This window comes from Melanerpes formicivorus, unplaced genomic scaffold (genome assembly GCF_026170545.1).
Source record: "Melanerpes formicivorus ecotype bairdi unplaced genomic scaffold, bMelFor1.0.p_v2 SCAF_50, whole genome shotgun sequence".
Classification (NCBI taxonomy): domain Eukaryota; kingdom Metazoa; phylum Chordata; class Aves; order Piciformes; family Picidae; genus Melanerpes; species Melanerpes formicivorus.
In genome coordinates this window covers 82395-91979 of record NW_027142402.1, presented here as the reverse complement: position 1 = coordinate 91979, position 9585 = coordinate 82395, and the positions used below count along the sequence as shown (strand labels likewise).

General features: G+C 54.4%; 1 long non-coding RNA gene across 1 annotated transcript; it reads left to right on the top strand.

Annotated features, from left to right (window-relative positions):
• Positions 1-4644: 4644 nt before the first annotated feature.
• Positions 4645-6286, top strand: LOC137452167 (uncharacterized). Its single transcript, XR_010989984.1, has 3 exons — positions 4645-5189; positions 5734-5907; positions 6152-6286. It is a non-coding gene; the product is annotated as an uncharacterized lncRNA (long non-coding RNA).
• Positions 6287-9585: the final 3299 nt, after the last annotated feature.

Sequence of the window (9585 nt, the reverse complement as noted above, 5' to 3'; positions counted from 1 at the left end):
GAGGTCAGTGCTCAACCCGGTGTGTAATGGCCGGCAGTGCAGCCGTGCCGCGGCGTGTGCCGCCCTGGGTGAGCTAATTTCTGCAGCCTAACTGCGCTGAATGCTCGAAAATTCTTAGGGGAAGAGCGGAGGGCGGAGAGCTTGACTCGAGCGTCGCTATGGATCCGGCGCCTGCGCCCTAGCCCGGCTCTGCTCGCGCCAGGGGGGCAGCGTCCCGGTGGTCGCTATGGATACGGCGCCTGCGCCGCAGCGGGTCCGGTCCCGGTGTCGCTGCCGGCCCGGGACTCCCAGGTGTGTTCCTTCCGGCGTCTGAAGGTGGTCTGGGGCCATCGGCAGGGCTTTTGGGGGTGACGGAGGAGGTCTTGGGGACACCTAAAAGGGTCTGGGGATACGTAAAGTTCTCGTGGGGCCATCGGAAAGGGTCAAGGGTCGTGGGGAGGCAGCTGGGCACCTCCGACGGACCCTTTGGGAGGTCTCTGCAGGCTCCCGTGGGAGCTGGGGGTGTCTCGGGGTGGGTTTGGGTTTGGGTTTGTGCTGCAAACAGCGTTGATAATGACTTAGAGAAAGACACACAAGAGACTCAGTAAGTCTCTTGTATCGTGCTTCTATTCTGGCGCCTGACACAGGTAGGATCATTTCAAAAGAGCTGTGTGTCTTCAGAGAGGTTTGGGCAAACTTTTATACAAAAAGTTATCTGTCTATAATGACAGAGGTCCAGATGCTGCCTATCTATACAAAGCTTATCTCTCTAAAAGAGCAGAAGTACACATATCATGCAGGTGTCCTTTGTCTTATCCAAAAGAGCATCTTGTCCAAGACTAACAGAAGTGAATCACTGACAAATCCTGTTATTCCTTCTCTATCCAAAGGCTGTCTGCCAACCCCTCTCCCCCTCCCTGCGTTCCAGCATTTCAGCTAACAAGCGGAAAATTCTTATCAACTCTGTGGTTCTGTTAATGAGACTTTTCTGTTCATCAGTTCCCCCCTTTCTCACAGCCAACAGTATATTCCTATACTATATTTTCTTAAGGCAAACTTTGGACCCAGGCTTTCTGAGCTATCTTTCCCATGCTGACACTTGTGGAAGGTACTCTCAGATGTAGTCACCCAGTCTGATGCCCCCCAAGTCCAATTCATTGAGGCTTCCCCAAATAAAGGGGTCCTCATTTGGCCTCGAGGAAGTTCAGTGCATATCCAACAGTTAGAGAGATTAGTTTGCAAAGCCAATTCTTGCCTAACGTGTAAGTACATATTGCCTTCCCATCCCTCAATTTCCTTGCTGTGCTGCAAAGATTTTGATAGGAATTTCTAGGTATTAACTACAGCCAGGGCAATCCTTCAAGTGCCCTAGGAATGCAGTGAAAACCTTTTGGGAATTGTTCCTGCTCTGGTACTCCTCAAGCTATGAGGAGCTCTTCAGGGCAGCTCCAAGGTTAGGTTTGGATTCTCCTGGAGTCGCACACAGAACGAGTCTCACGATTCCAGTGGTCTCATTTCATAGCTGCATTTTCTTCTCTCTGCCTAGGTGACAGGACGACCTCACTAATGAAGAGAGATAGCCTGAGCTCTGCAGGAACCTTGAACCCAAGCAGCCAGTGCCTTCTGTGAGTACTAGCTGTCCTTGCTCAACGTGGAACTAGTTGAGAGCTGAAGCCAGACCACGCCATAATTCCCTCAGCTTCCTCTTCTGCAGATTAAACAGTCCCAGTTCCTTCAGCCACTCCTCCTAAGGCTTGTTATCCAGACCCCTCACCAGCTTTGTGGCCCTTCTCTGGACTCACTCTCTCACAAGGGGTGTCCTGGGGAACACCACTTGTGCCCGGCCGGCCACCGGCTGGGTTTAACTCTGTTCCCCACCGCTCTTGGGGCCCAGCCATCCATCCTGTTCTGCTGTCCAGCAGTCCCTTTGAAAAACAATCCATCTGAAAAAAGAAGTAGCAGAGAAGGAAAGCTGAAGCTGCAAGGATTGCAGTCCCCTCAGTTCTGGTTGTAGCCAGGTGGGGGTTGGTCTCTTCTCCCAGGCAAGCAGCACCAGAACAAGAGGACACAGTCTCAAGCTGTGCCAGGGGAGGTTTAGGCTGAATGTTAGGAAGAGGTTTACAGCTTGGCCGAAGACTCTTCTGATCCCTGTCTTCTGGTCGTGACCAGCAGCGTGCACGGGTGGCCAAGAAGGCCACTGGCAACCTGGCCAATATCAGGAACAGTGTGGCCAGCAGGAGCAGGGAGGTCATTCTGCCCCTGCACTTGGCACTGGTTAGGGCACACCTTGAGTCCCGTGTCCAGTTCTGGGCCCCTCCGTTTAAGCAAGACGTTGAGTTGCTGGAAGGAGTCCGGAGAAGGGCAACAAAGCTGGGGAGGGGTTTGGAGCACAGGCCTGTGAGGAGAGGCTGAGGGAGCTGGGGTTGCTTAGCCTGGAGAAGAGGAGGCTCAGGGGAGACCTTCTTGCTCTCTGCAACTCCCTGAAGGGAGGTTGTAGCCAGGTGGGGGTTGGTCTCTTCTTCCAGGCAAGCAGCACCAGAACAAGAGGACACAGTCTCAAGCTGTGGCAGGGGAGGTTTAGGCTAGAGGTTAGGAAGAGGTTCTGCACAGAGAGAGTGATTGCCCATTGGAATGGGCTGCCCAGGGAGGTGGTGGAGTCACCATCTTTGGAGGTGTTCATGAGGAGACTGGATAGGGTGCTTGGTTGCATGGTTTAGTTGATTAGGTGGTGTTGGATGATAGGTTGGACACGATGATCTTGAAGGTCTCTTCCAACCTGGTCCGGTCCATTCCATTCCATCACCATCTAATCAACTAAACCACGGCACTGAGTGCCTCATCCAGTCTCTTTCTAAACACTTCCAGTGATGGTGACTCCACCACCTCCCTGGGCAGCACATTCCAAAGGCCAATCTCTCTTTCAACCTGCTCTATTCTATTCTATGAAGACCTTCTTCCTAACATCCAGGTTTAATTGGTGAGAGCAACAGACTTGGTTGCTGCCACCCGCTGCTAAGGGGTCTGAGTGGCCCCCAAATGGGGTTTGGAGGCAGGTAAAGGTTTCTTTTGGCATGTGAAGGGGTTTTGTGGGCATCTAGAAGGGGTGTGGAGCCCCCTGAAAGGGTCTGGGATAGTGTCAGGGGGTTCTGGGCTGGTCTACCAGCGGGTCTGGGGACATTAGAAGCGTCTGGGGGTACCTAAAACGGATCTGGGCGTATCAGATGGGGGGTTTGGGTGCATCCAAAGGGGTTTTGTGGGCATCTAAGTTGGGGAGTCTGGGGGGGTCCTGAAGGAGTTGGGGGGTTCTCCTCAAGCTATGAGCAGACACACAGACAGTTGTTAACGGACTTTCTTTGATCATTCCAGGACTGGTGTGCTGGGACTGGCAGGATCTTCCTGAGCTGTCCACGTACAGTTTCTGTCGACACTCTTCAGCTCGTACATCCGGTTTGCTGACAGAGGGTGTGGGGTTTGTGGGGCCCGGCAGCGAGACTTTTCCAAAGAGGAGCTCTTCAGGGCAGCTCCAAGGTTAGGTTTGGATTCTCCTGGAGTCGCACACAGAACGAGTCTCACGATTCCAGTGGTCTAATTTCATAGCTGCATTTTCTTCTCTCTGCCTAGGTGACAGGACGACCTCACTAATGAAGAGAGATAGCCTGAGCTCTGCAGGAACCTTGAACCCAAGCAGCCAGTGCCTTCTGTGAGTACAAGCTGTCCTTGCTCAACGTGGAAGTAGTTGAGAGCTGAAGCCAGACCACGCCATAATTCCCTCAGCTTCCTCTTCTGCAGATTAAACAGTCCCAGTTCCTTCAGCCACTCCTCGTAAGGCTTGTTATCCAGGCCCCTCACCAGCTTTGTGGCCCTTCTCTGGACTCACTCTCTCACAAGGGGTGTCCTGGGGAACACCACTTGTGCCCGGCCGGCCACCGGCTGGGTTTAACTCTGTTCCCCACCGCTCTTGGGGCCCAGCCATCCATCCTGTTCTGCTGTCCAGCAGTCCCTTTGAAAAAAAATCCATCTGAAAAAAGAAGTAGCAGAGAAGGAAAGCTGAAGCTGCAAGGATTGCAGTCCCCTCAGTTCTGGTTGTAGCCAGGTGGGGGTTGGTCTCTTCTCCCAGGCAAGCAGCACCAGAACAAGAGGACACAGTCTCAAGCTGTGCCAGGGGAGGTTTAGGCTGGATGTTAGGAAGAAGGTCTTCATAGAATAGAATAGAGCAGGTTGAAAGAGAGATTGGCCTTTGGAATGTGCTGCTCAGGGAGGTGGTGCCCAGGGAGTCACCATCACTGGAAGTGTTTAGAAAGAGACTGGATGAGGCACTCAGTGCCGTGGTTTAGTTGATTAGATGGTGTTGGAATGGAATGGAACGGAATAGAATAGAATAGACCAGACCGAGTTGGAAGAGACCTTCAAGATCATCGTGTCCAACCTATCATCCAACACCACCTAATCAACTAAACCAAGCAACCAGGCACCCTATCCAGTCTCCTCCTGAACACCTCCAAAGATGGTGACTCCACCACCACCCTGGGCAGCCCATTCCAATGGGCCATCACTCTCTCTGTGCAGAACCTCTTCCTAACCTCTAGCCTAAACCTCCCCTGGTGCAGCCTGAGACTGTGTCCTCTTGCTGGGCCTGGTGATGATCCAAGTTCTTTTCCAAGCTGCTTACTCCTGTTTGGTTTTATTCTCCTGCATGAATTGTCAGTTCAAAGCACTCGAGAGAAATGGTGTGATGGCTGTGCTGCCAAGCATCAGACTGGGGACCGAAAGACAACCTCCTGTGGATCGATGTACCGGGATATTCCAGGAACCTCTGTGCTGCCACAGACCTGGACTTAAACTCGTTCCAGATGCCGCGGTGTGTTCCGCATGACAATCGCACTCGGCACGTGAAGAGTGGCCAAGAGACTTCCCTTGTTACCTTTGTGGAAGGCTTTTGTGTGTCCCCCGGCCCCGGGGGCCGTGTTCCTCTCGGGCAGGCTGCGGACGAGGCTGCCCTCGGCAGCAGGCGTGCCGCAAGCGGAGCGGCGAAGCTGTGTTCCTGGCAGTTCTCTCTCCGCCTGGATCAGGACGAAGGTGCCGGCCGACAAGGACTTGCACTGACACAGGGTCAGAGAGCTGAGAGCACCAAAGGGTTTAATTGGTGAGAGCAACAGACTTGGTTGCTGCCACCCGCTGCTAAGTGGCCCCCACGTGGGGTTTGGAGGCAGGTAAAGGTTTCTTTTGGCGTGTGAAGGGGTTTTGTGGGCATCTAGAAGGGGTGTGGAGCCCCCTGAAAGGGTCTGGGATAGTGTCAGGGGGTTCTGGGCTGGTCCACCAGCGGGTCTGGGGACATTGGAAGCATCTGGGGGTACCTAAAGTGGAGCTGGGTGTTTCAGATGGGGGGTTTGGGTGCAACCAAAGGGGTTTTGTGGGCATCTAAGTTGGAGAATCTGTGGGGGTCCTGAAGGAGTTGGGGGGTTCTCAGTGAGGTTTTGGAGTCTCTATGGAGTCCCTGTTGTATCTTGGGTCTGCTGTGGGATTGGTAGTGACTGGGTGCTCCGGTTTTGGTGGCTCCAGGGCAGCAGGTACCCACAGGGCTGTGCCTTGCTTTATGTTCCCCAGCTGTGGGCCAAGCAGGAGCCCCAGGGGAAGGGAATTTCAGCATGTGGCGGGTGATAGTGGAGGCGACTTCCTGACAAAATGGCTTTGGGGGTTTGGTTAGGTCTTGTTTTTATGGTTGACTCACTCTTGCTTTCTTTCCTTTTTTTTCAGGGAGCTTAACTGCTTTGCCTGAGGACCAGTTGCAGATTTGTATTCGGCCTCAGCCACAAGCCCTGACACGGAGCGGGGTGCTTTGGTGTCAGAATGTGGAGCTGTTGGAAACCCAATTGCTCACTGAAAAAAAGAAAAGGAATAATTTGTCATAAAAAAATCCCCACAGTTCCTGTAAGCTTTCGAGTTCCTACTTAATAATATAAAGCAGTTTGTGGTTTGGTTGGTTTGTTTTTTTTCTTGTTGTGCTTCAAAGATTTTGATAGGAATTTCTAGGTATTAACTACAGCCAGAGCAAGCCTCTACTTGCCCTGGGAACGCAGTGAAAACCTTTTGGGAATTGGTTCTGCTCTGTTACTCCTCAAGCTATGAGCAGACACACAGGCAGTTGTTAACAGAGTTTCTTTGTGCATTCCAGGTCTGGTGTGTTCAGACCGGCAGGATCTTCCTGGGCCATCCGATTACGGTTTCCGTTGACACTTTTCAGCCCTTACATCCGGTTTGCCGACAGAGGACGTTGGTTTGTGGGCCCTGGCAGCGACACTTTTCCAAAGAGGAGCTCTAAGGCCAGCTGCAAGGTTAGGTTTGGATTCTCCTGGGGTGCCTGTGCTTGAAAGCCCCCCAGAGGCCGTGCAGAGTGGTGCTCGCAGTAGCTCTGTGCAAGTCTGCCGTGGGCTCAGGAGGCCAGTATCTAGAGAGAGGGAAGGACAGAGACACTTCTAAGACAGTTTTAAAGAAATAATTATGAGAAGAGGCAAATTAATTCTGGGGACTCATGTGATATATCTGTTCAAGAGAAAAAAAAATGAAGGAGGTTTCTGACCATAACCAGGCTGACAAAGCACAGTAATGTGGTTTCCTATGGGATTCAACTCCTCCTGCATTGCACAGGACACTTCAACAGCTGTCCTGACAAGCTCTAAGTAATGAACTTAATCCACCCTGTGCGAGCAATGGGGCAAAAGATTACAAAATCCATGTATGCAGTTGAGATGTGTTACGTTGGGACGCCCAGGATACAGCTCATCAAGCTCTCCTAGTGTTTAGACGCAAGATGGAAGAAGGAAGGGGGAAGACAGAGCAGAAGGTCTATTTAAATATGAAACTCCTAGGCTGAAAGAAAAGAAAAACATTTTAAAGAGCACTCAGTGAGACTCTGTCACCAGCATAGCTAATCACAGAATCACTGAGTGTTAGGGAGAAGTGTGAGGTTCAGCTGATGAAGTTTCTCTCTTTAGGGGTGTCTGCTCAGCCGTCCTCTTCCTGGATCTCGGAGCTTTGTCTCTCCCTGTTTGCGGTGCCCCGACAAGGACTTGTGCCGACACATCCTCGGGAAGCTGAAACCACCAAAGGGTTTAATGGGTGAGAGCAAAGCTCAGCTGTGTGCTGAAGCTGCAAACCTTGCCCAGAAGGCTGTCCCCGGCTCGGGGTGATAAAAAGAACAGGAGCGTAGCCGCTCGGCTGTCTTTCCTTCTGTGATGCCACAGCGGGGTGGGCGAGGATACAGCAGAGGAGCAGTGAGGGAGGGGTGAGGGCAGCCTCCCACAAAGGCTGCTTGCAGACCTGAAATGCCAAATGTTTGAAATGCCAGGACGTTCTTGGAGGGGAGGGAAAGCCCCGGGCAAGTGTAAGAGTGAGTGTGAGGTGTTCCAGCAGAGGAACAGCGGTGCTGCTTATTGAGAGATTGCAGAAGGGCAGTGATTTGTGTGCAGAAAGGCCTTGACGTGACCCCCCTCTGTTCTGTAGAAAGGCTTCTAGAGGAGAAAAGCACATCCTGAGCAGAGCCACGGGGGGGTGTGGGGTGTGGTTTGAAGCAGAAATAGCAACTGTCTCTCAATTAAAACAGTGGATTGTCTTTCGTGTGTGTGTGTGGTGTGCTGTTTTTTCATTGACTGGAAAAAGCTCTGCAGGGAGACCAGCTGATCTGCTCCCGAGGCACAGCAGCACCGGACCTGCTGAGCGCTGGGGGCCTGTTAAGGAGGGTCTGCTGTCATCTGAAGTGGGCTTGGGGGTATGAAAGGGGAATTTGGGGGCATGTGAAGGGTTCTGGGAGCATCTAGAGGTGTCTGGGGACCTCTGGAGGGGCTCCTGGGTCATGTCTGGAGGGTCAGGGAGGAGTGGGGGGGTCTGTGCCTCAGTGTGGTTTCGGGGTCTCTGTGTCAGGTCCCCACAGCGTGTGGGTTGCTGTGTGGCACTGCTGGAGTCTCGGTGTCCCTAGCGCCCCTGGCTCTTCTGCTCACTGCTCCCACCTTGTGGGCACGGCCAGGTACTGCTTGCTGTCGCCTGCTGCCAAGGGTGTGAGTGGCCTCTGCAGGGAGGCGCAGAGAGGTATTCTGGGGCGTCTAGAGGGGCTTTGTGGGCATCGAGAGGTGTCTGGCGGCCTCTGGAGGGTCTCCGGGGGGGGTCTCTGGAGGGTCCTGAAGCAGCTGAGGGGGCGGGGAGTGGTGGTGTTGTGTTAGAGGTCTCGGGGGGGTTCCAGGGTTTGGGGTCCCGCAGGATTGGGGTGGTCTCACCCCGGTATTGGGTGTCCTGCAGTCCCAGGGTCCCCCAGCCACATCTCCCCCGGCATCTCAAGGCGAGCTGCGAGCACCTCAAGGGCCTTAGAGGGTGAGAAAGGAGGGCTGGGGGCATGTAGACGGAAGTGAGGGCACCAAGACGGCACCGTCCTCCCCGTGACAGCGCCTGCCCTTCCCAAGATGGCGCCGCCCTACCCGTGACAGCGCCTGCCCTTCCCAAGATGGCGTCGATCTCCCCGTGACAGCGCCTGCCCTTTCCAAGATGGCGTCGCCCTCCCCGTGACAGCGCCTGCCCTTCCCAAGATGGCGCCGCCCTCGCCCCGTCGGCTCCGACCTAGCCAGCGTAATCCTCGTCCCCTCTGCTTTCTCCGCTCCGCATCAGCTCGGTGTGGACTCTGCTGCTCTCTGGAGTTGCTCTGTGCCTGCTGCAGGACTCTGCTATGGGTTTGAGGGTGGGCGGCAGCGAGGGGGGGGCCGAGAAACACCAGCGGCGGGGGGGGGGGGGTGGGTGTCGATTTGCCGCGGTCGGGAGCAGTCTACTCCCAGTTCACGAGCTGTTCTCCTGTCTCTCCCAGCTCTTGCAGGCTGACCCCAATGCCCTCAGACTCGCCCAGCGATCCCAGGGTGAACCCGGCAGCACCCAGACTCGCCCAGCGATCCCAGGGCGAACCCAGCAGCACCCAGACTCGCCCAGCGATCGTCACGTGATTAGGGGCCGCGCAAAGGAGGGGCGGGGAGCAGAGAAAGCGGCGGCGGCGCCCAGCCTCCAGCCACGCCCGCTGGAACATGCTTTCCAATTAGTACGCTACCTCTTAGGTTTCCAACCTGGGTATTCAAAGAACGCCGAGGAAAGTGGGGGCAGGTGCTTTTGCCAGGCAGCCTCCAATGAGCAGGCCCGGGGCAACGAGGAGGTGGCAGCAGCCAGCACATGCAGGCATTTCCTGGGGCTCAGTGAATGTTTAGAGCTCAGGGGCTCAGCCTGTGCTTCCGCTTCCTTTTCTTCAGCACAGGAGTTCGGTTTGGCTGTCCAGAGCCTTGCTCTGCACCCGAATGCCGTACCGAGCGTGAGGGAAAGATGAAGCAACACCCACGTAGGCACCCAGGGAAAAAGCGGAGGTTGTCTTAGGAGCCGGTTTGAGACAAAATTCACCCAACTCCTTCTGCGGTGGTGTACGGGAAAGAGTCGGTAGGGGAAGCCGCAGGACAGCCTGCAGCAAAGCTCAGGACTTGTTCCCTCGCCTCTGCCTTCTGCACGTCTCCTCGTCGGCCGCCTGTGAGCGAGACGCTTCACCAGCTGGCTTGTTTGAAATCAGCAAAGTTATGGCATGGAAGTTAT